This window comes from Arachis ipaensis, chromosome B10, assembly GCF_059453495.1.
Source record: "Arachis ipaensis isolate K30076 ecotype BB chromosome B10, ASM5945349v1, whole genome shotgun sequence".
Lineage (NCBI taxonomy): Eukaryota > Viridiplantae > Streptophyta > Magnoliopsida > Fabales > Fabaceae > Arachis > Arachis ipaensis.
The window spans coordinates 76,815,475-76,822,202 of NC_142435.1; the positions used below are offsets into that span (position 1 = coordinate 76,815,475).

The 6,728-nt window shown below is 34.0% G+C and overlaps 1 non-coding gene across 1 annotated transcript; it reads left to right on the top strand.

Annotated features, from left to right (window-relative positions):
* The first annotated feature begins 712 nt into the window (after window positions 1–712).
* LOC148580494 (small nucleolar RNA R71) lies at window positions 713–820 on the top strand. Its single transcript, XR_015899564.1, has one exon. It is a non-coding gene; the product is annotated as a small nucleolar RNA R71 (small nucleolar RNA).
* The last annotated feature ends 5,908 nt before the right edge of the window (window positions 821–6,728 follow it).

Sequence of the window (6,728 nt, forward strand, 5' to 3'; positions counted from 1 at the left end):
TGCTTGGGAGAGCACTAGGAGGGGTTTCAGTGATCTTCTTACTCAGCTGGCCCACTTGTGCCTCCAAATTTCTGATGAAGGACCTTGTTTCATTCATGAAACTCAGAGTGGCCTTAGATAAATCAGAGACTAAGTTTGCTAAATTAGAGGTCCTTTGTTCAGAATTCTCTGTCTGTTGCTGAGTGGATGATGGAAAAGGCTTGCTATTGCTAAACCTATTTCTTCCACCATTATTAAAGCCTTGTTGAGGCTTTTGTTGATCCTTCCATAAGAGATTTGGATGATTTCTCCATGAGGGGTTATAGGTGTTTCCATATGGTTCACCCATGTAATTCACCTCTGCTATTGCAGGGTTCTCAGGATCATAAGCTTCTTCTTCAGAAGATGCCTCTTGAGTACTGTTGGATGCAGCTTGCATTCCATTCAAACTCTGAGAAATTATATTGACTTGCTGAGTCAATATTTTATTCTGGGCCAATATGGCATTCAGAGTATCAATTTCAAGAACTCCCTTCTTCTGAGGCGTCCCATTACTCACACGATTCCTCTCAGAAGTGTACATGAACTGGTTATTAGCAACCATGTCAATGAGTTCTTGAGCTTCTGCAGGCATTTTCTTTAGGTGAATGGATCCACCTGCAGAAGTATCTAATGACATCTTAGCTAATTCAGACAGACCATCATAGAATATATCCAGGATGGTCCATTCTGAAAGCATGTCAGAAGGACACTTTTTGGTCAGTTCCTTGTATCTCTCCCAAGCTTCATAGAGGGATTCACCTTCTTTTTGTCTGAAGGTTTGAACATCCACTCTAAGCTTACTCAGCTTTTGAGGAGGAAAGAACTTTGCTAAGAAAGCCTTGACCAGCTTATCCCAAGAGTTCAGGCTATCTTTAGGTTGAGAATCCAACCATATTCTAGCTCTGTCTCTCACAGCAAAAGGGAAAAGCATGAGCCTGTAGACTTCAGGATCTACTCCTTTAGTCTTAACAGTATCACAGATCTGCAAGAATTCAGTTAAGAACTGAAAGGGATCTTCAGATGGAAGTCCATGAAACTTGCAGTTTTGTTGTATCAGAGAAACTAATTGAGGTTTAAGCTCAAAATTGTTTGCTCCAATGGTAGGAATGGAGATGCTTCTTCCATGTAAATTGGAATTAGGTGCAGTAAAGTCACCAAGCATCCTCCTTGCATTATTATTATTTTCGGCTGCCATATCCTTTTCTTGTTCAAAAATTCCTGTAAGGTTGTCTCTGGATTGTTGTATTTTAGCTTCTCTTAGTTTCCTTTTCAGAGTCATTTCAGGTTCAGAGTCTGCTTCAACAAGAATGTTCTTGTCTTTACTCCTGCTCATATGAAAAAGAAGGGAACAGAAAAATAATAATAGGATCCTTTTTACCATAGTATAGAGGTTCCCTTGTTGTGAGTAGAAGAAAAGAAGAGTAGAAGAGAAAAGAAAGGAGAATCCAAACAGAAGGGTGAGGAGAGCAGAGATATGAGATGAAGAGAAGTGTTAGTAAGTAATTAATAAATAGAAGGAGATGGGAGAGAGGGATTTTCGAAAATTAAATTTTTTAAAAAAGAGTTAATGATTTTCGAAAATTAAGATAAAATTAAAATTAAAATTTAAAACAATTAATCAATTAAAAAGAATTTTTGAAAAAGAGGGAGGTATTTTCGAAAATTAGAGAGGGATAGTTAGTTAGGTAGTTTTGAAAAAGATAAGAAACAAACAAAAAGTCAATTAGTTAGTTGAAAAAGATTTGAAATTCAATTTTGAAAAGATAAGAAGATAAGAAGTTAGAAAAGATATTTGAAAAAGATAGGATAAAAAGATATTTTTGAAAAGATATGATTGAAATTAGTTTTGAAAAAGATTTGATTTTAAAAATCAAAATTAATGACTTGACTCACAAGTAATCACAAGATATGATTCTAGAACTTAAAGTTTGAATCTTTCTTAACAAGCAAGTAACAAACTTGAAATTTTTGAATCAAAACATTAATTTTTGATGATATTTTAGAAAATTATGAAATAAAATTAAGAAAAAGATTTTTGAAAATTTTTTTTAAAATTTTCGAAAATGAATAAGAGAAATGAAAAAGATTTGATTTTTGAAAAAGATTTTGAAAAAGATAAGATTTTTAAATTGAAAATTTGATTTGACTCATAAAAACAACTAGATTTTAAAAATTTTTGAAAAAGTCAATCCAAATTTTCGAAATTTATGAGTGAAAAAGGGAAAGATATTTTTTGAATTTTGAATTTTTAATGATGAAAGAGAAAAACATGAAAATGATGAAATACATGAAAATTTTGGATCTAGACATGTGATGCATGCAAGAACACCATGAATGTCAAGATGAACACCAAGAACACTTTGAATGTCAAGATGAACATCAAGAACTTATTTTTGAAAAATTTTCAAGAAAAGAAAACATGCAAGACACCAAACTTAGAAATTTTTCATGTATAGACACTATGAATGCAAGAATGCATATAAAAAACAAGAAAAAAAACACAAAACAAGAAAATATGAAGATCAAACAAGAAGACTGGCCAAGAACAACTTGAAGATCATGAAGAACACAATGAATGCATGAATTTTCGAAAAATGCATAAAAATTTTTAGAAAAAATGCAATTGACACCAAACTTAAAAATTGACTCAAGACTCAAACAAGAAACACAAAATATTTTTTATTTTTATGATTTTATAAATTTTTTTTATTTTTTTGAAAATTAATGTGAAAAAGAAAAATAAAGATTCCAAAATTTTTAATATGAATTCCAGGAATCTTGCACTCTTAGTCTAAAGCTCTAATCTGAGGGTTAGACATGGCTTAATAGCCAGCCAAGCTTTAGAAAATACAAATCAGTCATACAATAACAAATTTGATTAGCAACAACTAGCTTGCTCTTGTAATGATGACTTGGGAGCCTCAGTCCAAATGAATTTAGACGTGGCTCTACAGCCAGCCAGGCTTCTACATGCTTCATGAAACACTAGAATTTATTCTTAAAAGTTCTGAAGAAATATATATATTTTTTTATGAATTTTTTTTTCGAATATTAATTGGGAAAAACGAAAAAGAAGAAAATAATTTTTGAAAATTTTTTTGAAAATTTTTTGAAAATAAAATAAGAAGAAAATTACCCAATCTGAGCAACACGACGAATCGTCAGTTGTCCAAACTCGAACAATCCCCGGCAACGGCGCCAAAAACTTGGTGCACGAAATTGTGATCTCTGGTAATGGCTCCAAAAACTTGGTGCTCTGATCTTAATTCATAATTTGTCCAACTTCGATACAACTAACCAGCAAGTGCACTCGGTCGTCCAAGTAATAAAACCTTACGTGAGTAAGGGTCGATCCCACGGAGATTGTCGGCTTGAAGCAAGTTATGGTCACCTTGTAAGTCTCAGTCAGGCGGATATCAAATCGTTATGGAGTTTTCGAATAATAATAATAAATAAACAGAAAATAAAGATAGAAATACTTATGTCATCATGTCATATTTTTCTATGCTTTTTCATACAAGAAATTGATAATTAGTGATTAAATTTTGCATTCTTTTGTGCTTAAATGGTATATTTCTTTGGTCTTTTGATTTGATAAACCTTGTAGGAAATAAGAAGAAAAAAAAAAGCACAAAATAAGCTAAAAAGGAGAAAAAAGAGTTTTGGGGCACACTTTGATGCCTTAGGCCACACCTTTAAAAGCATGGCTCATGACCATGAGTGAAAGAAACAAAGGCTAGCGCTAATTTAAAGGGAGCACTACGTTAAAGAAACAAAGTGAATTTTCTTTATGCCTTGTGACAGCATGACCATGTCTCCTTCAAAGGGCCATAACTTGAGCTACAGATGTCCAATTGATGTGCTTCCAGTTGCATTAGAAAGTGGACATTCAGAGCTTTCCAATGATATATAACAATCTATATTTGGCATAAAATTGAAGCACATGTAATAGGCATCTTTAAGACCCAAAAACCAACCAAGCAAGTGCTCACACCAAGGCTCGAAGAGGGGAACCATACACCAAGCAAGGAAGCACCCAAAATGGGACAGCCAGTGCTCGAAGAGGGGCACACAGTGCATAGAAAGGGCGCTACGTTGAAACTCCTCACTGAGCGCTATTTTGGCATGAGGAATTGCTGCAAAATGTAGCCACCAAGATTCGAAATGGGGACCATGCACAAGGCAAAGAAGCGCTACATTCAATTCACCAATTGAGCGCTATGAAGTTATGAATGAGGCTTGGTTCAAAGGCTTGACAAGGAGCTAAGTGAGCGCTACGTTATTTCATTCTACTGAGTGCTCCACTAGAGGTGGCCCTTGGTCCATTTTCAATGAAAAGCCATCTTGGATCCACTTCTTCACCAACTTGAAAAGCCTATTCCAAATTCTAAAAGCCAAAAATAAAAAGTGTATAAATAGGAGTTTATTTGATTTGTAGAGGACCTTTTTCTCATTTTTCACTTTTTACTTTTAGTTCAATTTTAGTTTTCACTTGGAAATTTCATCTGTCTTTGAATTTGGGATTTTGGGAATTGGATCTAGCTTTCTGTTTTGATTTTCTTTTCTTCTGCAACTTCTGCTATCTATTCTTGGAATTTGAATTAAGATTGAAGAGCCTTATTGATTCTAAATCTGAGAATCATCTTTCACCTCTCATCTCAATTGTACTAAGGATTGGATCTAAGTTTCATTTGCTATTATCCTTTTTATTTCTGCTGCAATTACCTTCTTCTAGTTTTTAGCTGATTTTTCATTTTCTTTAACTTTAGTTTTCATTGAGAGCTCTGAAACTGAGATTGGATCTGAATCTTGCTCTCTAGTTTTCATTTTAATTTCTTCTGTAACCTCTACTTTCTGTTTTAAATTTTGGAATGAGATTGAAGAAATTCTGTTTCAATTCTTAATCTGAAATTTATCTTTGCTCTTCTGCTGCATAATTCTGAGAATTGAGGAATTGGATCTGAGTTTCACTTGCTGTTTCATTCACATTTCTTCTGTAATTTATTTTCTGTTTAATCAAGGGTGTAATTGAGATCTGGATCTGTGTTCTAATCTAATTGCTCCTCTTAGATCTTCAATTTTTCTTTTAGATTTCATAATTGAGCGGAGTTTTATTTCTGTTTATTTCTTCGAGTAATTTTTTCATTTCTATTTAGATCTTCTGCACTTCACTTCATCTTCTACTTCTCTGATTGATTGCACTTTACATTTTCTTGTTAAATTCTGAATCCCAACTCCCAAATCCCTTTAATCTTCAAGCAATTTAAGTTTCTCAGCAATTTAGATTCAGTAATTTAGCTTTCTTGCACTTTAAGCTTCAGCCATTTACATTTCTTGCAATCTAAGTTCCAGTCATTTACATTACTTGCACTTTAAGTTTCAGCTCTTTTACTTTCTTGCACTTTAAGTTTCATGCAATTTACTCTTCTGCACTTTACCTTTTTGTCAATTTCACCTCTCCCTTTTATTTTCATGCAGTTTAGCTTCTGCTATCCAAGTTTTACTCAAATTATCATCTGTTGGCTTAATTAAATTCATCACCTAACTAAAATTGCTCAATCCATCAATCCCTGTGGGATCGACCTCACTCATGTGAGTAATTACTACTTGATGCAACCCGGTACACTTGCTGGTGAGTTTAGGTATTGGAATCTGATTTCAACCTATCAAGTTTTTGGCGCCGTTGCCGGGGATTGATCTAGATTGACAATGATTAAGTAAGGTGGTGGTCTAGATTAAGCACTTTTTCTTTGTTTTTGTCATGCACACTAACTGTTTGAATTTTTGTTTAACCTAACCTTAACCTCTCTCTAGTTGTAGAGTGAATTGTTTTGGTTTCTGGTTCTGTGTGTGTGTTGCATGCCAGGAGGAAGAAAAGGCCAAGAGGATGGAGAAACAAGAGGATCCTTACTGAAGGCCTCTCACCAAATAACTTTTAAAAATTTAGGGGTCTTACATCCTACCCCACTTATAAAAATTTTCGTCCTCGAAAATTAACTTAATACACAAAATATTAAATTAGTTTTGAATACTTTATTTTTGTATACTTTTAGAAAAATAGAGGTCTTGGCAGATATATGTATATAATTTTCCAAATACCGAATAATTCGTAAAACTTAGGTGTAAAGGAAAAGTGTGGTCTAAAGCAAAAGTTACAAGATGGTTCAAAACACGAATGTCTTATGGGTTACTAACCGAAACTTGAAGCACAAGAAGGTACAAGTGTTCCAGTTAGGTTTTTGCAAAAACAAAGGGGTATCTAGATGGCAAAAGTATGAAAATAGCTTGACGTAAACAAATAGGATAACATCTGCGTACAGCCTTGTACCAACTTCAAAACTTCAACCTCCCAATTCTATCAGTCACTTCACAACCTCCTAACCCGTCACAAGCCTAATCATCCGCAACTCTTTCTCAAGGAATAAAACTCTCACAGCTTCTCATAATGTTGCACACTTACCGCTTCACCTTCCAAATTTATAAACCACTTCTTAAAGAACCAACACATCGCGTTACTATACCTAAAGATCGCACGTGACATTAAAACAATCCTCGAGTTTAATCAGAAGGGTGCTAAACTTTAGAAAAAGAACAAGTGACAACGACAATATCCGCAAAAATTTGAAAGAATTATTGGGGTCACAAGTAATCAAGGGTGTACAAGGAATGAAGAGAGTCGGAAAGAGAAATAGTTTGGCAACCTTAGG